The 22,106-nt window shown below is 47.5% G+C and overlaps 1 long non-coding RNA gene and 4 other non-coding genes across 6 annotated transcripts; all 5 read left to right on the top strand.

Annotated features, from left to right (window-relative positions):
- The first annotated feature begins 1,511 nt into the window (after positions 1-1,511).
- LOC138515972 (uncharacterized) lies at positions 1,512-20,760 on the top strand. Of its 2 annotated transcripts, none has more exons than XR_011282189.1 (6): positions 1,512-1,613; positions 8,309-8,481; positions 10,503-10,561; positions 11,873-11,942; positions 12,370-12,429; positions 20,629-20,760. It is a non-coding gene; the product is annotated as an uncharacterized lncRNA (long non-coding RNA). The 2 variants fall into 2 exon arrangements; XR_011282190.1 differs by having other exon boundaries at positions 10,503-10,574.
- LOC138517125 (small nucleolar RNA U6-53/MBII-28) lies at positions 7,384-7,498 on the top strand. Its single transcript, XR_011282387.1, has one exon. It is a non-coding gene; the product is annotated as a small nucleolar RNA U6-53/MBII-28 (small nucleolar RNA).
- LOC138517128 (small nucleolar RNA SNORA24) lies at positions 10,913-11,040 on the top strand. The gene has a single exon (XR_011282390.1). It is a non-coding gene; the product is annotated as a small nucleolar RNA SNORA24 (small nucleolar RNA).
- Positions 12,127-12,255, top strand: LOC138517126 (small nucleolar RNA SNORA24). Its single transcript, XR_011282388.1, has one exon. It is a non-coding gene; the product is annotated as a small nucleolar RNA SNORA24 (small nucleolar RNA).
- On the top strand, positions 13,959-14,087 carry LOC138517127 (small nucleolar RNA SNORA24). Its single transcript, XR_011282389.1, has one exon. It is a non-coding gene; the product is annotated as a small nucleolar RNA SNORA24 (small nucleolar RNA).
- Positions 20,761-22,106: the final 1,346 nt, after the last annotated feature.

Below are 22,106 nucleotides of genomic sequence, written 5' to 3'. Positions count from 1 at the left end.
GTCATGCTAGCTGGCTGCTGACTCCCCCGCGGCCCAGTGACGTGCGTTGAGAAAGGGGAAGCTCGGCACGGCCGCTCTCAAAGCAAATGGACCGGTGATCCCTTGTCGGCTGTAGACTCCAGTGAGGTCTCCTCCCCCTGTATCCTCACCTGGAGTGGACACGTTGACGAGGCAGTTGATTGGGTGTGCCGGCCTGTTCCTCCTTGACACAGCGCTGTCACCTTCTCTGCAGCGGGCCCGCTCTGCCCTTATCCCACCCTCATCGCCATATGAAGTGATGAGGCAGGAGCTTTAAGTATTTTAAAGCCTTTATTAAATAGGTCCGCCCGGAGCCCCAATGCAACCTCCAACAACACCAGCAACGGTCTGCCTCTGTCCCGCGACCCCGTACGTTCCACAGAACCAGAGAGCTTGCAGGACTGACGCAGGACCGTGGCTTAAAAACATAACACCTGCAAAACAAATGCAGCAACCAAATCATTACACACAGCTCTCAACCATTTGTGTTGCAAAGGCGGGTGAAAACACCCGATTTTAATTTTGGTGGGTGAGAGGCCCATTGAAATGAATGGGTGTGCAGGAGGCTTGGCGGGTGAGTCAGCTGTTTACAAGGCGGGTGACACCCGCCAAAAGCGTGTGAGTTGAGAGCTATGCTAATAGCGCTGGACAGAGTAGCAGTAACGCAACTAGCATTGGGTGGTATCCTGGCGCAATCAGTGCCGGCATAGCTCTCAACCATTTGTGTCGCAAAGGCGGGTGTAATCACCGATTTTGTTTTTGGCGGGTGAGATGCCCATTGGAATGAATGGGCTTGCAGGAGGCTTGGCGGGTGAGTCAGCCCTTCACAAGGCGGGTGACACCCACCAAAAGCATGTGAGTTGGGAGCTATGAGTGCTGGTATACCACCCAACTTCTGATGAGACCCATATCTGAGTGTGTTCTCTCTACGTTATGCTATTGTGCTATGGTTCTTACTTTTGAGCTATATCCACATCGTTTAAGGTGTGAGTTGTTTTTTCAGCTTATTTGGATGGGAGTCAGATTGTGTTGGGCTTTTTTTGCAGGGCATAAGGCTTATGTTTTTCCCTCCGACCTGGCAACACTGGTTACAACGCTCTATCTATGTGAATTTGGCACCGTAACATAAAGTCACTTGGCAGAAATACATTTATACCCACAGATGCAATTACTAACAACCCAGCGGTAAAAAAAAAAAAAAAGCAAACAGATCTACACATATTATCCTAGTAGTATAACGAACATTTCTCATTACCAGTAAAAGTAGATTGTGCAGTTCGGTGTTGTGAAAGATTAGGTAATGCATGGAAGACGTGTATCATCTAGCATGTTTTCACAGAGTTGTAACAGCATGTTTTACAGTTCAGGCGTTAACCACACCAGTCCAAGATGGCCGCCACGCCCCGCCCTTATTTTCAATTCGTGTATCACGACCAATCAAAACAGCGCTACGCTACGCTTGTTAAAAGGTATCTGATTGGGTAAGCTGGAGACCATCCGCTACTCTGATTAGTTACACTAATTGATCAAACCCTCTTTCCGTTCTGCCTTCTGTGCCTGGTAGTCGCAACGTGGCTGAGCTGCTAGATTTGGGGGTAAGTTTTGATCGCAGCTGTCGCGGTTGGTACCGTGCAAACCATATTATAAGGTTGTCGGGGCATCTGGTTCGTTATTTCAGTTGACATGGCTAATGTTGTACTATGTTATGCTACGAAGCGCTCCGTGTTTTTGCAGCAAAAAAAATAGGCCATTAGAATACTATGTACCGCTACGATTTTCGAGTTGAATAGAACGTTGCATTACCCCCACCTCCTTTATTCCTCTTATCATTCAGTGCACACAGAGCGCTCGCTTTTCCCGTGGCCATGCGCGAAGGATAAGTCCCAGCGTCCAAAGCGGGGTTATAGAATAGGATCGGGTGCCCATTCTCGGGCATGGTCGCGGGGAGCCGAGCTTGAGAGTTCTGTTCATAGGAAGGTAGCCCGCCTTTACTGCAGAGTATAGCTAGTACGCGTTAAATGCGTTTGGTGGGTGAGGGGGGTGGGGTTCTTTCATTTCCTGTTTTCTGCTGTGGGCCTGTTCCTACCACCCGACTGGGCAGTATGAGAGCTGAATAGGATCAACTGCGATGCATCTCGCCACGTCCATACTAAATTGTGGACGCCAACACTACGTGGTGTTTAAAACTCCTGCAGTGCTATGGGGCAAGTATTTATGTCCTTTTAATTACCTCCAGAGTGCTATGGGCGATGATACTTCTCCCGCCCCCTTTCTGCATTTAATTTTGGCCAGCTGGATCCGTGGATAAAAACGCAGCAATCCCCTATGAATCCCGGGCTACGGTAACTGCCTGTGAAATGTTTAACTTTATATGGAGGGGTGCGTGCAACTTTGCGGGGCAGCCCAAACCAACCTTGCGGGGAGGGCGTTGGTACCAGCGGCTTTCTCACCAAGATGTTTTTGATGGAGATAAAATGGTGTGTTGTTGTCCGGCACGCTTTCTGTGAAAAGCCAGATAACTTTCAATCTGTTTTTATAGTGTAACGTGTGAAAAAAATAAATGCAAGTCACCACCAGTGCATATGCGCATTTCCCCAGCACGTATGGCGGTATAAAAAAGTGTTCACACTGTCTGGGCACAATACGTTTCCATACCAGTATTCTCATATAAGAACACACTTATGTTTGATTTTTGCACAATGCTAGTAATGAATGATGCTTCAAGAAAACGTGTCCAAGCTGGCTATGCCAATACATTCCAGTACCTACGCATACACCTGTTGGCATTGCCATGCCACAATAGAAAACGTCTGGCACTCATTAATGTAATGTTTTATTACGTGCCCAATACCTGAGACCGGTCTCTTAGGGCTGGGATTCAAGCCTCTGTTACTCTACGTTGTCTTGCTTCGATGACACGCGAGCCCCTGAGCTATCCTCTCTGCACTTAACACTCATGCTTAGTTTATCATTAATGCCCAGAAAAGTCATGCCAGTGTGATGGAAAACTGGCTGCATGAAAGTGCTAGTCTAGCCACGTAATTACTTTCATGGTATTGTTTACTGGGCATTAATGTTAAAACAAACATGTTTGCTTTAACATTGGTGGGCAGTAACAAATACATTTATGAATCATATTTTGCGGAGCATGCAAATCGCAGGCCCGCTCACGAGCATGCCTCTTTTTTTGGGGAGGGGGGCCTTGTCTCCCTTTGTTAAAGATAATACAGTGGAGTAAAATGAATTTTTCTCGTTCGCACGAGTACTTCCAGCCGATGTGTGCAAAAAGCGAACTATGGAGAGGATTCTAGGCAAAAATTGTAGCCATCAATAAGCGTGCACCTCGGGTGCTTTCTGGGTACAGGGCCAGTCCCCTTATAACTACATGGACGTGCCACCCGTGTTTAGGGTTGGCACCTGGATGCACCCTCTGACTGTGTGGTCTGCTTTCCATGCTGCAGGTAGGCGTGGATGCTCTCAGCTTAGCCTGCGGTTGAATCAATGGTAGGAAAATTAAACCACTCCCATCAGCCATTTAAAGTAGTGAGGGTAACATACAAAATGTTACTTGAGTAGGAAAAGCAATAAGTAACCCCTCAGCACTCCCCATAAGATAAGGTGTGCTGGACCTGCAAAGAGAAGTACATTTCACTTTACTATTCATGAGAACTGTAGTTCACCCTAGAAAAGGGATTTAAACCATCAGAGTATAAAAGATTTCCCAGTGACACTGCGCTGAGGGTGCTGTCGCCATAAAAAAAGGTAGATGCCTATGGAGTTTGTCAGACTCCAAAAAACAGGAAATCTGAATCTGACGAGGGTGAGAAAAAGGGCTCACTCACCCTGGGGGTCTCTAAGGTGGGAGGAATTAAGCACTACATTGAAAATTCTCCTTAACGTCATCAATGGCTTTCTTGATTAGGTAGATGCTGTGGAAATTGGTACTCATTTATCGACCTCAGAAGGATGAAAGGCTGAGTTGGCCATGTCGGGATTCGGACCAGCAGATCACGCTCAGATCGCAGCAGTGAGCGCTCAACCCGCTGAGCTATCTTACTGGCTAGTTGGGGTGCATTTGGCCCAGAACCAATCCCTTGGGGGGGGGGGGGGGGGGCAGCAACGTGATCAAATGAAGTAGCACCCAAACACGTTTGGGGGGCAGACTTAATTTTTGGGTGTTTTGTTAGAAGTTTTCGGATCTGCATGGCGCCTGTGGTATCTCACTAAATCTGTTCAGACTGGATTACTTGGGGATTGGGATTGTGCAGTGGTGCTGTCCCTCTGTGACTTGTGGAAAGTGCAGACAGAATGAGAGGCATGCCCAATGTTGCATGCCCTCCCAATATTACATATTTGCATTAACCTGTGCAGGGGTGTTTGTTTTATTCACTTATAATGCGCACCAGACCCGCAGGTAGCCGGGCGCAGCAGTACAGAAAATGCGAAGCTTAAGTTACAGGGTAGGGTCATGGGTTGCATACAATGTACAAATGCAGAATACCATCTATTGCAGGTAGGCAGCAATTGCTATTTACACATGAAGTACATGAAAAATAAATACAACATACAGATAAAGACTGTGTATATACAGGCGCTAGATGGAAGTTAGCTCATCAGCCGGGTGGGCAGAGTGAGGAGGTCCATAAGAGCAAAGGAGAACAGGATAGTGATGTGTGTATGCTGGGGTTGTGTGAGGATAAGAGGGTGCCAATGGGCTAATCTTTGGCAGACCCCAGCAGATTAATGTAGGTAGTTCTGAATTTCGGAAAGGGCTGCTCCTCACGTAGAGGGGTTGGCAGTGAGTTCCATAATTGGGCCGCTTGAACCTGCTATTCCCCCCCCCCCCCCCCCTGCCCTAGAAAGCCTCATCAATCCTAGATTCAGGCTATTGGCATTAGATGTTCTGGCGGGCGCGTGTGGTTTCTTTTTGTGAGTTTATTACAGAGATAGCTTTGTGCGGCATTGTTCAGGGCTTTGTGAACCAAGGATGCTACTTTTAGGTGGATTTTGTTTTGGGTGTAGGACGCTCCAGAAGTTGAGGCGAGTCAAGTCTCGGCATGTTGGCCGCTGGTAGTGGTTAATTCATTGTTCCAGCTTATATTTTGACTCCCCCCCCCCCCCCCAACTTAAATTTGCCCCAAAAATGAATGGGTAGTAGTTTTTCTTGTCTTGTGGGGCCTAATTCATGAAATTATTTGTGCCAAAAACGGATTTGTGCGCCATTCTGCCTGCAAATCGCTGTTTGGTGGGACCGAGCAGGGGGGAAAGCACATGAGCTGCTTTTTTTGCCATTTCATTTCTTTGTTGTGCACAGGCTTTCATTTCAGTTATACTGGTGCACTAAGCCATCTCTGGCAGTTCTTTTCGCTACCATAAGGAGACATGGGACTGAAACATATGCAGCATTTCAGTGACCACTCCGCGGCTTTATCGAGAAACATCCAAATTGTGACACTTTTTAAAATTCGCCTATTTCTTGAACATTTGCAAAAAGGTTTTGAGGTTTGTGTACTGTCCAACCCCCGCCCCCCCCCCTATCGTGTCAGCCACCAAAACCGTGGGTGATCATAGTGGAGTAATGCACGATGGGAGTATCCTTCCACCGACCCCTATTCCAGCACTTGCTCCACACCACTGCGGTGTCCTAGTCCTGCCCTTAGAGCCACACTCCGCGCTTGTTGTTCTTCTTGCTGATAGATTTTTATCCATCAGCGGTGATTTTTTGGATAGCGAGGCTTGAGCCTCATTACTCCTTCTCGGGTTGAGTGTGTAGTCGTGGGTTTGTTTTCTTCTTGGTCTGTGTGGTCTTGTCACAGTAGGGATGGTTTCACAGGGTCTTCGCAGTGATGGGCCGCGGGTAGCGGTCGAAGGGGTTTGCAGTGGTGGCAGTGAGTCTTCTGATCAGAGGGTTCGGGTTCTGATCCAGTTCTTGGCAGAAGTTCTTACTCAGCTTCGCTAGATGTTCATCCAACATCTCGATGTCCAGGTCTCTGTGAAGGTCTGCTATCCTTGTGAAGATTGGTGCTCCGGATGATATCCGCAGGGCCTTGTTCTGGACTATCTGAAGACTCTTCCGGTGTCGCTCATGGCAGGTCATCCATGCTGGGGAGGCCTAAGTCAGGGTTGCTCTGATGATCGCCTTGTAGACGTTGATCTTTGTCCGGAGTGGCATGGACTTGCTCTTCAGGAGTGGGTACAGTGCTGCCATCTTTCCTGTTGCCTTCTGCTGAGTATTCTCAATGTGGCTTTCCCAGTTGAGTTTGCTGTCCAGGGTCACACCGAGGTAGCAGCTGCTGCTCTCCCATTTGATGGTCTCCCCGTTGAGGCTGATGTGTGGGTGCTCCTTGATCTTCTTTCTGGTGAACAGCGTTGCAGTTGTCTTGCTGGTGTTGAGTTCTATCCGCCAGTCGCTGTACCACTTTGCAATGGTATCCAATGAAGCTTGCAGGTTCTTCGCCACTTCCTTTTCGCTGAAAGACTGGGAGATTACTGCAACATCATCTGCATATAGCGCCAGGTTCGTCTTGTGGAGATCTGTCGGGATGTCGTTGGTGAAGAGGTTGAACAGGAAGGGTCCGAGGTTCGATCTGTGGCACGCCTGCTCGGATGGGATGTGAAGAGGACATCTCAGACCGCATGGCGACATGGAAGGTGCGGCCTCCCAGGTAGCTTGCAATCGTCTTCACCAGGTAGTTCGGAAATCCCAGGCCAATCATCTTGTGCAGCAGTCCCTTGTGCCAGACTCGGTTGAATGCTTTGGCGACATCCAGGAAGACAATTCCTGTGGACTTCTTGATGTTGAATCCGTGGCTGATGGTGTCCACCACTCTCAGTAGCTGATGAGTCGTTGCATGCTCCTTTCGAAATCCAAACTGTTCCTTTGCTAGTAGATTTCTTTCGGAGGTGAAGTTGCTTAGTCGAGCGAGGAGGACCTTCTCCAGGAGCTTCGATAATCCAGAAAGCAGGCTGATGGGGCGGTAGTTTGCTGGATCCCTCAGTGGTTTGCCGGCCTTTGGAAAAACGATGACCCTTGCTGCTTTCCAGGAACTCGGGAAGTGCTGGAGCCTCATGCATGCATTGAAGATATCTGTGAGATGTTCCATTGATGCTTAGAGCCACACTGTTCGTACTTGGCATTAATGTAGTGGCACAAATCTGCATGTGTATTTGCACCACCTCCTGCTATTCTAGGATTAGCTCCACAAGGGACACTTCGACGCTCTGGGCCCGTGTAATGGCCATGTGAGGGTAATTGCCCCCTCCAAGAGCTCGTTTCATCAGTGCTTTGCTGTCATGCTTTCCCAATTCCCTGATCCCTGTGTATCCTGCCTGTTCGCTCTCCCAAGATCTCCTTAAAAATGTGTTTGCCTGTGATGAGTTGCCATGCTAATACTGATGCACCAAGCTTGTCTGATGGGACTTGCCTGGGTGCAAATGAGTTTAGCTTTCTAGTCTCCAGCTGTTATGGGACCTGAGGCATGCACACATCCCAATGGAGGAGTCCTGGGGCGGTGGGGCGTGATGCATAGCTTTAGGATGCTTGTGTTGGTTGGTTATCCTCAACGATGCTTAGGAAAGATTTTTCTTTGTACAGATTTCCCAATATTGACAAAATGGAGCCCTCAACTTTTTACTTTGATCTGAAACATGTCCTGACTTCTGGAGGCAAGTAAAGCCTCCGCGTATCTCTTTAGGGGGGAACTAGTTGGCCCATCTGGCTACAAGGCCAGGTACACATACCCGTTTGTTTTATTGTAGCACACATCAACTTGCAGTGCTTTCTAAACCAACGTTCTCAGTAAGCTTCTAATCTAAAAGCACTGCCACTCCTGAAAATAAGAAGGGAATTCAGTGTGAGGGTTTACAAGCCCTTTTACTGTAGGGGGCAAGCTTTTCAAATTGCAACTGAATAGCCTGGCCTAAAGTAATTCAGCTGGAGTTTTAAGAGTGCGCATATTTGATTTTGTTCTTTAAAGTGGGCCCATGGTTCCATTTTGCTGATGCAGACGAGTGCAACCTGCTTGAGTAAGCCATGTTATAAGATTGAGTGGAACTAAATAAAATGTTGCTGGTCTGTTTTATTTTCAACTTGCTACTTACTTCGTAAATGTTTATGCGTTCTGGGTGTACTGTAAATGCTTCAGTATGAATGTTTTTGCTTTATGCAGTCCTTTCTCATTTTCATAATGGTGATTATGATGGGAATGGTTGCTTGCAATAATCCCAAATCGCCATGGATGTTCCAAACCTAAAGACCAATGTTGCTGACCATGTTAGTTCTTTTATTAAGGTTACCAGAAGAGACTGCTTCTTTGCAATGTTTGTGATTCAACGCCACCTCAATCCCATCGCTCTTTTGGATTCATGGGTGCTGCTGAATGGACAACTTTCTGCGTATCTGTGGTGGGGTCGAAGACCTCTGGTGCCTTCCAGCTCCTAACCTGGGTGCAACTTTGTCTCTGGGTAAGTCAACCTGTGCAGCAGCCTGTGTGGCACATTACCGAGCTGTTTGGAATGATGCTGGGTGGGCTCTAATGGGGCAAGGGTGGTATGAAGCCTCCAGAGATAAACTCCCACCGCCCCCATGCAGTCCCTTAGTTCTTGCATCATCCTGGGCCAAGTGTACTGCGTGCTGTGTAGTTAATGCTGTAGTACAGGAAAACCTGCCTTGAAGTCGGGGCAGGGGGACATTGTTTTCTGTTCTTACATTTAGGGTGCTAAATTCTGATGGAACAAGGTCATTTGGTGGAGCTAATATTTAGCCCGCCTGCACTGTAGCGAACCACTGTTCATGGGTAAGAGGATTTTGTATTTTGGTTATTGCACACCATGGATTGGTTTCCCAGCCTGTACCAACTCCAGTGGGGATGTTGATGAGGCAAAGGATCCGTCAAGTCATTTTTTTTTCCTTTTTTTTTTTTCTTTTTTTCCCTCCAGAATCACCACCGGCAGGTGAGGATAAACTGGCCATCACTGCTCTTATTCCTGGTGAATGTGCACTTTCTCCTGCCGGCCCAAGTGTATGAGCCTATGATGATTTGTTATCCCTGTCTGAAATAAAGGGAAACCCGATTTTCTGAGGCCTGTCTTCTAATGCAGGGATTAAGTGTGGCACACGTTATTTGATATTAAATGTTTTGAATATACCGACACCGTTGGATAGTTTTTTATTATGAGCAATGGGTGCAGTTTTCATAGTTGCATGATTTCCATGCTTCGCTCTCCTGTATTTTCTAAGAATTTGCTCCAGCCTAACTCGGTCACAACCTTCCTCGTATGTCATGTTGGGATCCTTCAGGTAATCGAATGCCATGTCTGGCAGATTGCCCGCCCCTTCCCTCCTGCAACCATGACACCCTCTTAAACCGCCTGGCCTCAAATCACACCATGACTGAGCACGCAACTCATCATATATGCATCCGCAAGCTAAGGTAGTGTTAAAAAATATTTCCTCACTTTTGAACACCCATCTTGATCTGATTTGGAAGGAATGCAGGGGCAACTGAGTAGACAAGATGGCACGTAGCTGCCCACAGAATACATCTCAACCAATGCATCTCATAGTAGCAGACACGTTGGGATTGGTTCCCATCCAAAACTGCTCCTCTTTTTAATGTTGTAGGCATGCAAGAGTTTCAGATCTCAGCACTTACTCTGGTGTCGTCCTTGTCGCATTTGAAGGTCACTGCTCTCCTAGTCCTCAATTTCTTCATTTGGCCGGTGTTCTCTCGAATAAAAGTTGAACGTTCACCTTCTCTGTAAACCTCTACTTTAATTTCTGCACCAGGATCACACGCATCCTCACTTTCCTCTTTGCTGACAATTGGTCAACGCTTCATTGCACTGCGTCTGCCACAATGCAGTTCTAAAATCCCAACAACTTCTTTGCTGGACTAATGTTCACCCTGACTATCATGAGCCTCAAACGCTGCTTTTACAGCTCCCGTTTGATACTTGGCAATTCAAGGTTCACCAAGAAATTTGATTTGGGCATGGCACACTGTTGCCACTCATTGGTGTCTCCCTTGTACATTACTATAACTGGAAAAGGCACACAAGTCCTGGCAACAAGTTTCATATACAGACTGGCCAAACTAGCCACTGAGTGCTGGTTCTCACTAGCTATGTACACCCGTTGACGCCACCCAGGACACAGGGTCATGAACAAAACTCCATGAACCTTCTTTCCTTAACTTCGCTCGGGCCATTAACCACCGCCTCCCTGATTTGGCCCTTGGAACCAGGGAATAATGCCATATGCTGGTTCATTTTTATACCATTGTATTGGAATGTCTGGCATGTGCAAGCTTAATAACTGTGAGCCTTGCTATCCTTTAGTCAGGATAAAGTCATAACTTCACATAAATGTACAGAACGGCTAGTTTGGCCTTCAGAATGTTGTGGCCTTACTCTGCAGTAGAATATTAAACTTTGTTATGAAAAAACCACCATTCCATTAACGCGTATTTCTAATTTAATTGTAGAAATGTTGAAGGAAGGATGTTCAGATTCCCAGACGAGGAAAAAAGGGCTGATTATGTTGGTAAGCACACATGGTATGTCGCCTTGTAATTGAATTGCAATGTTTGGTGTGCCCCATGTGTTTTCTCATCTTTTAGCAACTTTCATCTTGGGTTGGAAGTGCGTTTTTGACTTGGCTTTGCATTGTCTGATCTGTTGGCTGCTTGTATCTCCCCCTCCCCCTAAAACCTGCGCTGTATTGCACTTCTGCACATGTCATTGGTGACCATGCCTAAGGAACTGTGGTTCAGCATGGTTGAAGTTGGCTGTGAAACAAGTCTGAGATTTGAGTATCTGGTGCTTGCAGGTTGAGGGATGGGTTTGAGACTACTGGGTTTAGGTTATTGTATGGGTTGGCCGGGGGTTACCATTGGGCCATGAATCCATGGGACCTGCCTCTGGTGGCAGTCTCCCTTCAAGTCATGGGAGAGTAAGTTCTTGCTTATTAGTAAAACTGTTTCCATTCACTTGGTCTCAGAGATGTTGGAGTGAGAAACACTATTAAATGATAAATTGTGTGGGTTTGTATAGCACCTTAATCCAAAGCGCTTTACAGAGAACATATTTGCATACAATATCACCCAACCGAAATAATTAGTACTTATTACTGTGCTTGTGGAGGCTAGAGTGGTGGTGGTGTGTAACTTAATGCCCGCCTGCTTATCTTTATTGCAGTTTGTTTTGACTTTTAAAATTCTTAGTGATTAGCAGCCTAGCATTTATTCTCCCTCTAATCTGTAATGTAGCTCTATCAGTACATGTGGATTATTTATGGAATATACTTTGTCATTTAATTTCACCTTGCAGTTTGTTTGGCTTCAGCCCGTCTCGAAAACGGTGTTGTGTGAATGCCATTGTTGGGTTGTTGGGACATTTAGAACGTCTTTACTTACATTATCTATAGATTTCACTACATGGTGGGATGGATGTAAAATCTGTTGCATGCTCTGCACCCAGTCCGTTTCTAATTCTGCTAGACACACAATTTATGGAGTTGAATAGTATACAAAACAAAACAGCTGTACCTTATGGTGGTTTTAAAAATGCATATAAATCCTACCTGAAATGAGAGGACTCGCCACTCTCCTTTCCATCTTATTTAATGGACAGGGTTGGGTAGGTTTAATTGACATATGGAAACTGCAACTATTCTATTTTTGGCCTTAAGTGCTGTGCTTTTTCGTTCAAATCCAGTTTCTGCTCCCAAATGCGGGTAGTGGGGTCGGAACCTTTAGCTCTGGGGGTTAGAGGCCCCGCAGTAGAAAAGCTGTGAACCTTGTTCACATTAGAACTATTCCACTTAACATGCGCTCGTTTATCTTTTTTTGGGTAGGAATGATGTGATCTGTGACCCAGGAAGGAATTCGTCTGAAGTGAGAAAACCGTGATATAAGGCACACTTGGTAGGTACTATGTTTTGCGTACTCAGTGCCCCCCCCCCATTTGTAGTATATTTAATGTAGCCTAACGTGAGTTTTGTGGCTATGCACACACTGTTTAAGTGCCTTGTATGAAGTGGTGATTTAAATGTACTGTTGAGAATCCTGCTTTTCAACTGGGACAATGTTAAGGTGGCAGTCAATATTTCTCCATGAATCCATGGGGGCTGCCTCTTGTGGCAGTTTCCCTTCCTAGTCATGGAAGAGAAAATTCTTGTTTATTAGTAAAACTGTTTCCATTCACTTGGTCTCAGAGCTGTTGGAGCAAGAAACACAAAGTATCCTATCCATCGGTGTAATGTCAATGCTATCCATACAGCTTAATTTTGCCCATTTTCAAAACCTTTTTTCTTGACTTTTTTTAAAAAAAAAATATTTTATTTTTCTGCAGTAAAACAGCTACAGGTATCCTCCTGATCGGCAAGATGTTCATACACGGTTCGGTTGCAAGGTATGTCTGTGCCACTGCTCAATGTCATTGCTTTTTTCAGGGTATTTCAAATAAAAAAAACTTAATATAGATTTGTCCAGCTGCTGCATTGTGCATCATGTTGCACACAAATTGTTGAATCCCTCCCTCACTCTAAAACTAAACAACTCTCGGAACTGTGTAGTTTTCCTACAGAAGACTTTGGTTTTGAAGAGTATTGTAAATCAACCTTTTGGAGCAGTTGGGATTGTATATTCACTCTACAATGCACCAAATGTTCCAAGCAAGCCTAATGCTCCAGTACAAAGCCTTGGATGCACCGGACATCCAGGTTTAGATCAGCCTCCGTTGAGCAAATAGTAAGTAATCCAGCTTGCTTCTGATGCTCAAGCTGTAAACGGTCCTTAAGTGGTTTTCCTGTTATATAGTTGGTAGCCCAGGGTGAGATTGAAGGTGGTAAATCCGTTCCACATGGAGTGATCCCATCGTGACTCATGCACGTCTTTGTAGTCGATGCACCCAGATTTGTGAATTCAGCTAGAAACGTGGAATCTGCTTTAAAGTCACGAGTACCTGCTGTATTGATCTTGTTCCCAAATCCTACATGGGTATAAGGTGTACAGCGTAAATGCCTGCTGTTATTTTAATGGGCATTTGTATAGCACCTTTCACCATTGGTCTCAACGCGCTGTTGGTTGAACACCCTCTGGGCACAGGGTGTAGTCCAGGTTTGTGGAGATGTAAACGGTGCGTATGCGCAGCTATACTATCTTTTTGTGGTGGATGGCTGCATTCTAATGCTGGAAGCAGTGTTAGGGGGTGTGAGATGGGTAGTATGTGTGTAGCTAGGCCGACTTGCTTGGAGGACGAGGGGGGTAACTGCATTGTAGTGGAGGTGGTGCTAGTATGTGAGATTTTGAGCAGCATGCCTTAAACTCCCTTTCCCTCTTCCCACCTGCTAATTAACATGCGTAAGCTCAGTGTGCTCCTTTGTACTTCCATGCCTCAATCAGAACTCTTGTTATGCATAAACAAGTACTAATCCACCCCATCTCAGCATCCCACTAGTGCCCTGTGTACCTTCCTCTTGGTTCTCTATTTTGCCACCTCGGCTGTTTGGAAGCACCGTGCCATTCCTCTAGCGCACATTGGCAATTGTTTATGGTGACTAACAGGTTATGTCGGATGAACACCTTAGTCTCTCTTTTGTCCTTTGAATTGTTACATTCATTGTTTATTATGTATAATCAATCTAGTATAATCGATCTAGTAGTATCTTCTGGAATTGGGCATTTGAAAGTTCTTCAAATTTACTAAAAGTAATTGCATGCTTCCTTTCTAGGGTAGGAGTCCAATAGAAGTGGAGGCTGCAAGTGTTGTGGTGTAGAGTAAATGTTAAAAAAAGGGAAACAAGTATTTCTGCAAGCTAGATACCCCCATGCCGCTATACTCCAGTGGATGGTCTTAACTATACTGTAAGTGGTCTCTGAACTGAGCAGAATCCCAATTGTCAATGTGTGTGGTGGGGGTGGGGGGGGTGGTCTTACCATCACCATGATTCCATGGGACCTGCCTCTGGTGGCAGTCTCCCTTCCTAGTCGTGGAAGAGCAAGTTCTTGCTTATTAGTAAAACTGTTTCCATTCACTTGGTCTCAGAGCTGTTGGAGCGAGAAACACAATTCATTATGCTTGGTACTGTGCAGTTTTCCTGTGTACAATGCATGCGCCCAGTGTCCTTAATTGTGAAAATCGTAGTTTCCAAATTCTGCGTTTTTTTGAACGGTTACTACTTGCTTCCAGAAGAATGCGACTTGAAATTGATCCTCAGATGGGCCTTAACTATGTTATGCGTAGAGTTCTGCTCCCTTGAAGGGCACCCTTTTGGAATGTTTTATAAAGAATGCTGTAGCTATGCTCCAAAACCAGCCTTCTCTTGATAAATGGAAGTCTGTCATTAAAAGTACCTGCTCATTTTTGTAATGTGGCTTTCAAGAAGGCTTCTTTGGAGTATACGTGGTTATTATGATGCAATTAGTAAATGTGATGAGGGGGCAGAAAGGTGAAGCGCCACATTCTCCAGCATGAGGTCAGGCATGGATGCACATGCTCATGAATATTCCCCGTCTGGCTGGGAATCCTCAGTAAAGAATCAGTTTCACTTCTGAACTGTCTTTCTCCTAACAACCAATCACTGGTCTCTGGGTCATACTGCCCTCTGGCAGCCATCTTCAGATTTTTACAGCACGCTGATGTGGTGAGAGTCCTCGTTCTTAGCTGTCCTTTTTGCTGCATTTTGCACTTTTTCTGAGAGTATTACTCTATATTTTTTTTCAAGCTCAACCGGTCCATCTTCCGAACTAAGTTTTCGGATTCTTCAGCACCCCTCAAGGGCGTATTTCATAGAGTTCAACTTTTGGAGGACTCAAGTGTGGCCATGGCGGAGGGGAAAAAGGACTCTGCGCCTTTGTTCAATATTTGCACAGGTTGCGACCTGCGGACATCTTTTCAGATGGGCACTCCCTGTACCTCTACTACCTACATTCGGACCCAGCGCACGTGGAGGAAGGCTGTTTTTGTCAAGACATGGTACCCTGCACTCTGAGCGACTGAGGCAGGCGTCTCAGCGAGTGGAGGTCAAGGCTCATTCTCTGGGTGAGTACCGGTAGCATGCCTCCCCTGCCCACAAGAAAGTTGAGCAGTCTTCTAAGACCTTTGTGGGCACTCCTACCACGGGGGCCCAACATAAGGGCACCTCCGGGAGTGCTGTTGTGGCGGGGCGCCTTGGCGGCCAGGGCAAGTACAGCGTCCCCTAGAGCAAGCTATTGGCAAAGCCCTGGACAGGCTCTACGGAGAAGTCCAAGGGGGAGCAGGGCTCGGATGCCAGTAAAGTGATGCCCATCATTTCACCAAGCAGTCTCCCTTGATCGCAGGGAGGGGATGTGGGGGGGCACGGTAGCGCTTCAAGGTACGGACACCTCTGAGGAGGAGCTTACCAACATTCTGTTCCAAGGGGAACGATGCGTCAAGAGTGGGCCCTACGGGAAGGATCGGACTAGAAGAGCGAGGAGCAGCAGGGCGTGGAGGATCAGCCACGGGCACCCACTCCAGTCGCCGCATCCACCTCGAGATTTCTCTGTGGACATTCACAGCTCTGCACATCCTTTGCTCGGAAATCCGGACAAGGATGTCGCTTACACCGAAGTTGGCCCTGGAGGTCGCATGGGTGAGACATGATGTCATCATGCATATACCTCATTTGATTGTGCAGGCTGCAGATGCATCCACTGCAGGAGTTCCTCGACGCCCGTTGGATACAAGTGTCGGGAAGCTTTGATGACAAGATCACTCAGTTTCCGTCGAGCGATACAGTGGTGGGGAGTTAGCGGGTTTCCAGACCCCACAGCACCAGGAGACGGTCACAACGGACTCCTCCTTGTAAGGGTGGGTAGCTTGCACCGGAAGTCTCCATGCAAGAGGCCTGTGGCTACCAAGGAGAAGACTTCACACATCAATATGTTGGAGCTGCGGTCCGTATTTTTGTCCAAGTCCTTTCTTCCGTCCCTCAAATGCAAGGCGGTTCGGGTCTTCATGGACAACACCACAATGTTCTACATCAGGAAGCAGGGGGGGGGGCACCAGGTCCCAGCGCTAGCCAAAGAGGCGCAGGAGCTCTAACACTGGGCCATCGCCCAGGGGATGTTCCTCATTCCGTTTGGTCTGGCAGTAGTGAAGAACCGCATCGCCAACTCTCGGCAGGGAGCTACATGCTTACCACGAGTGGGAACTCAGACAGGACCAAGTGAATCGCCTGCTCTGCAAATGGAGCAATCCCCACATTGATCTATTTGCGACAAACACCAAGTGCCGGAGGTTCGCAAGCAGGTTTCCCCAGGTGGGGAGCATGGGTGACGCATTCATTCCCCTGGGATGGCCTGTTTCTATGTGTTCCCCCCCCCCCCCCCTTGCCCCCTCACCCGCCCGTTGCTTCAACTAGGCGGTCCCGGGGCAGGATGATCCTCGTTGCACCGGCGTGGCCGAGGCAGATATGGTACCCTGCCCTTCTCAACATGTCAGTGGTCCCGCCAGTCGAGCTTCGGGTGGTCTCATATCTTCTCGCCTGGAAAGGAGGTGCAATCTGTACCATGACCCGGGATCACTGCATCTGCAGGCCTGGCTCCTGCACCGTTGGAACTCGGCGACTTCGATCTCCCAGCAGACTGCAAGGGAGTGCTTGCCAAGGCCAGAGCATAGTCTACTCTTTAATGCTATGTGCATTAAAAGGAAGAGGTTCGCCGTTTGGTGCCATGCACAGATCTATCCTCTACGAGTCTCGGCTCCGCATGTACTGCCGTATTTGCTGTCGTTGGCCAAGGCTGGACTGGCCCATGCCAACAAGGTTCATCTGGTGGTTATCTCCCGCTACAACAGATCTCCGGGACGGTTGCCGCTATGGCCACACCGTCTGGTTAAGGAGTTTGTCAAGGGACTGTTCTGTTTGTTCCCGTCGGTGAAGGCTCCTGCCCTGGTGTGGGAACTCAATGTGATGCTGACTAGGCTCATGGATCCTCCGTTTGAGCCGGCACAAAGGTTTTTGTCGTGGGAAAGCGCTTTACTTGTGGCCATCACCACCGCACGACTAGTGGGAGAGATCCACATGTAAACCACCTTACTTGACATTCCACGAGACGAGGGTAGTCGTACAGACGCACCCTCGTTCATGCCCAAGGTGGTGTCAGCCTTTGGTGTTGCCTGTATTCGTCCTGATTCCTTTGCCGGCTGAGAGGACTTTGCCCTCGCTGGATGTGGCGAGAGCGCTGAAGTTCTACATGGATCGCACAATGAGTTTTCGGAAGATGTCGCTTTCGTGAACTTTGGCCCTGTGAACCAAGGGAGGCCCTCTCCAAGACTTGCGTTTCCAGGTGGCTCTCCGGCTGCATCACCCATTGTCACCGGTTGGCAAGTGGACCGTTGCCTGGCCGTCCGAGAGCCCTTTTGACCAGAGTGACCGATGCAACTACAGCGTTCCTGTCTGGTGTGCCCCTGCTGGACATCTGCAGGGCTGCTATGTGGAGGTCGACTCACACCTTCACGTTTCTACTGTCGTTTTTTTTTCTTCTCCAGCATGGGTCTGGCATGGATTCACATGCAAATCCTACCCCTCTGTGGCTCTTCTCTTGGTCGTACTGCCACTCTACGTGCTACCAAATCGGCTTGGTTAGAATAGCTTTTGCCTCTGAGCAAATTGGATTGTACTCGTCCAGATTGGCTTTGCTGCGTAAATGACATACAAGTCTAATAGCAATGTGAACCAACACTAGACATAAGAGGTGAAACGAGTGGTTATACGATTGGCAGAATACTTGTCCCTAACCTCTCCATTTGCAACTGCTGGCCACTTTTCATTGGTGACTAAGGACGTTTTATGGTCTAGTCTGACCATGTGAGCTTCCCGTGCCCATTTCCTCCAATCTGTTTTTGCATTTCATGGTGGGCTCTCGCAACCCCGCTCCCCCAGGGGTGCAGCATTGTTGTCACCCCTAACCCCACCCATGGGTGACATAAGGGTATCCCACGGGTCTCTTCGCCATGACGAGCCACACTGCCAGGACTCCTGTACAGAAAATAACACAGATAACATGTAAGAATACTGGACAAGGACATGGAGGGCCCTGTCCCTTTCCAGCATCGGTTACCTCTTGTTATCATCTGGAAGGGGGAGAAGGACAAAGTCTTTTCTGCCCTGATGAAAGCACCATAGTAGCCGTACCTGGCACTTTTCTCGTGGACCTTCCTTCCCATGCTCAGCTTCCCCAGGTCCAGCTTGGCTTGGAGCTGAGGGGGTGGAAGGTATAGGAGCGGGTTGGATAAAGGGTACAGAGAGGACATGCACATTTCAGTGACTGTGCAGGAAGCAAATGAATAAACTGATAGATAAGGTATGCAAAACATGAGTTAATTACTGCTTTTTGAGCTCCAGGATTGGCTGAGATACTGTTCAACCCTGTTTGACTTAATGTTATGTGGTGTTGTATCGTGCACTGGTGCTATTCTGGCGCTCTAGCAGATCTACAACAAAGGGGGTGAGCGGGGAGGGGTAGTTTGTGGGCTTGAGGGAGTTAAACAAGGGCTTTGCTTTTGCTTCAGTACAGAAAAAACAAGCGTTGGTTTGTTTTTTGGATTCGTAGCTGTGTTTGGGAATTTTTGCATGGATGCTTGTTTTGGTATCATGTTGGTAGTTGTGAAGTAGAGATGGGGGGGTAGCGGGGGGGTGTTTAACTGTTCGAAGCAAGAGGGTCGGAGGAAATGCCAACTACCCTATTAGGCCTTATGGCATTCCGATCATGCAAGTGCATGAAGAGAAGTGGGGGGGCAGCACCAGTCAGGGCAGTATGGCCCATAAGAGAAAAGCAACTGTCAGGGGAGGCTAGGTGGACCGGACCAGGGGAAGCTGAGCATGGGAAGGAAGGTCCACGAGAAAAGTGCCAGGTACGGCTACTATGGTGCTGCTGTGGGCGAGATGGCCCCGGAAGGACAAGGGCAGGAATTGGGTTGGGGTGGGGGGGTGTAGGGGAGTGGGGTCTGGTTCTCTATAAGACAAAGAATCAGGCAGCCAGACAAGAGGCAGAAGGGGACATTAGCAGGGGAGTGGGAAGAAAAAAAGGAAGGTCTTGAAGCTTCCAGAACTTAAAGGAGATCCGGCGCAAGTCTAGTGGGGCAGGGAGCCCATTCCAGGCGGAGGCACCTGCAGAGGAGAGATCTACCCCCATCTCTCTGCTTCTGGCGGGTGGGTGTCTGATCTGCAGAGTTGGGGCTAAGACGACCAAAGGGCTCTGGCAGGGAGGTATTTAGGGAGAGCAGGTTAGATGTAGCAGGGACCCATGTCCCAGAAAGCCTTGTGGGTGGTGGAGAGGGTCTTGGAACTTGATCATTCCAGGAACCAGTGGGGAGCTTTTAAGGCTGGAGAGATGCTGTCAAGGGGCTTGAGGCCAAGGAGGCGTCTTACAGTCCTGTTCTGGATTAGTTGAAGGGGGTGCAGAGGAGTTGGGCAGATGGAGGAAGATGCTGTTGCAGTAGTCCAGCCTGGAGAGGACCAGAGCTCTGGAGACATTGAGTTTCTGGGGGAAGGTCTGGAATTCAGAATATTAGTTTTTATTATGGTTAGTTACTTCCTACCCCCCCAAACGCCATCTTAAGTGTAACACACAGACTCCCAGTAATTCTATCGGACTGTCTAGGGGATGTAGCAGGTAATCAACATTACCAACATATTATAACCCTGTAGAAGTGGCAGTTTTAATTGAGCACCGTAATGGCATTGTTCACTGCCAGTGCCACCTTACCTTACCTTAGTTGTAGCTGTAGTCTTCGTTGGTCGTCCATGGGCAAATGGTCACTGGGAGTGGAAATGCCCTTTGTCTTGGCTGGCTGCTCGGGCATGGCTGCCCCGAGGTCTTTAGTGAAGGCTATTTTCTGAGCCCACCAAACTTGGGCCAGCTGGGCAGGCAGGAGGACAGGTGCGTGAGTTGGAAGGGATGGCGGCCCAGGGAACGGTGAGCAGGGTAAGGTGGAAATTGAGTTATGGGTGGTTGGAAGGGGGCAGGAAAGAAAGCAAAAATGAATGATTAAAGTGGAGGATGTGAGCAGCAGAGAATCGACAAAGGAAACATATTGCGGAAGGGAGCAGGGAAAGGAGAGCAGGGCATGAGGCCATTAACCAAAGGGTGCTCCAAGCGGGTACCAAGAGCAGGATTTGCTCTCGGACTTCAAGCAGAGCTGGGGGCGAAAATGGAATATTGACCTAAGTAAATGTAACCATTGAACGAACAATTGCCATGGGTTTTAACCTGCTACTTTTCACACCCCACTACATTTTGTAATACTTTGTTATGACGGGAACCTGTTGCTTACCTAGTTTATGGCGGCGGGTACTCCCAATACAATACCAAAATGTAGTTTGGACCATGCTGTTCTATAAATGTGTTTTTTATTCCCTAACTTTGTAATTTTTTGAGTATTTGTAAGGCACTTGTACAACAAGGCTAAAGGGAACAGGGGAAATGATGAACATTAAATATACATTTTTGGTCCTACTAGGCTTTGTGGCAGTCGGACGTGCAGGGTTTGGGGGAGGTGGGAGGGCAATGCAGTGAATGTAACATGTGGGTACGTACCTAGCCATGCGAGTAATCTTTGCGATATATATATTTTTTTATTCTGCAGTGAGCCCATTCAGAACAGTGTTCCATTGGGAAGAAATGGACCCGAATTCAAAACCAAGGAATAGGCAGCTGGAAGAGTGACGCATTTAACTGTTCTTGATGTACATTTTTAATAAAACATTTGAAAAAACAATGTGTCCCATTTGAAAGATGTGGGGTGGGGATTGATTCTTCAGTTTTCTGCATAAACCAAAATGATCGAGTTCTAATTTCGCATTTTCCCTAGTCCAGGTTAAGAGCTTAGAGTTGGAAGTCCTGTAACTTGGTTTGCCCCATTAATATGCATTGAGGTGTGTGAATAACATGGGTTTTCCCAGCAGGAAACTATTATACCCTAATGAGCGACATGAACTGGATCTTTATAGTCCTGCATCCTACCCGCCTTTGCTGCACATACCCAACTGACATTTTTTTTCTTTTCTTCCAAGCAGGTCCAGCCAGTTTGGTCTATTATTCTGGCAGGAGGTTTGGAGGTCGCATTTTAACTTGTAATTTTAAGAAGCTGCAGCCTGAATTTATAGAAGTGGGCAGCATTCTAAGTTTCCTGGCAAAAGGATTTTAAGCGCTACTAACTATGGGAACAAATGCCAGAGCAAGCACTAGTGAAACCTTTGCAGAGGGCATTTACAGGAGCAAAGCAAGCTTGGCTTGCATACAAGTGCAGCATGGTCAGGAGAGCCAACTTAAAATGAAGTAGCAGATGATGCCACATGTGTGAACGGATGCAACACTGCCAGCTTCCTTAAAACAAATGGAATGCACAGAAGCAGTGAGTTGAAAGGTTTCACTCTGCAGGCCTGGCCATGATTCTCGCACATGCCGAACAATTTAATTGTGGAGAGCAGCACTTTCCAACTTCAATCGCTCAACCAGGCAGAGCATGAACTGTAGCAGAAGTTTGCCGAAGGCAAGCTTATCGTGTTTCATTGCAGTGAAATCTTCCTTCGCATAGGACCGCTAATTATGGCCTGTAGCAGCGCAAGCTTGAGCTGCAGTAGTGCAGGTTCACTGACATAGATTTATGGGCCAGCAAGTTTCAATAACCGATTACTAGCCGGCATGAGCCTCGGTACGGCAGGTTTTTTCTCTTGCTAGGGCACACTTTCCTCTTGTAGGAAAGATGCATTCTCCAGCATGGATTCACATGCTCAAGAACATTCCCATCAGGCAGGGAAACCTTGGTAAAAGGAAACTCTTTCGCTTACAAACTGTATTTCTCTAAACCAGAGCTCTGGGTCATACTGCCCTCTCTGGCAGCTATATTCAGATTTTTGCTGCATGTTAAGTGTTGGGAGTCTGTATTTTTCTCTTGTCAGCTGCTTTCTTTTTGTCAGAGCCTGTGTGCTCTTTCTCTATGTTGGCTGACAAGCAGCGACCCATTTGTCGGTTAATTTCAAGGGCAAGAATAAGATTCCCGAAGGCCATCGGGCCTACTCAGCACACCGGACCATGTCGGAGAAGGAGGGAAGCTCCCTTTCA

The sequence above is a fragment of the Ambystoma mexicanum genome, chromosome 6q (assembly GCF_040938575.1).
Source record: "Ambystoma mexicanum isolate Mex_15411 chromosome 6q, UKY_AmexF1_1, whole genome shotgun sequence".
NCBI classification, from domain to species: domain Eukaryota; kingdom Metazoa; phylum Chordata; class Amphibia; order Caudata; family Ambystomatidae; genus Ambystoma; species Ambystoma mexicanum.
Note: the sequence above shows the minus strand (reverse complement) of the source record. Positions and strands in the feature narration are given on the sequence as shown.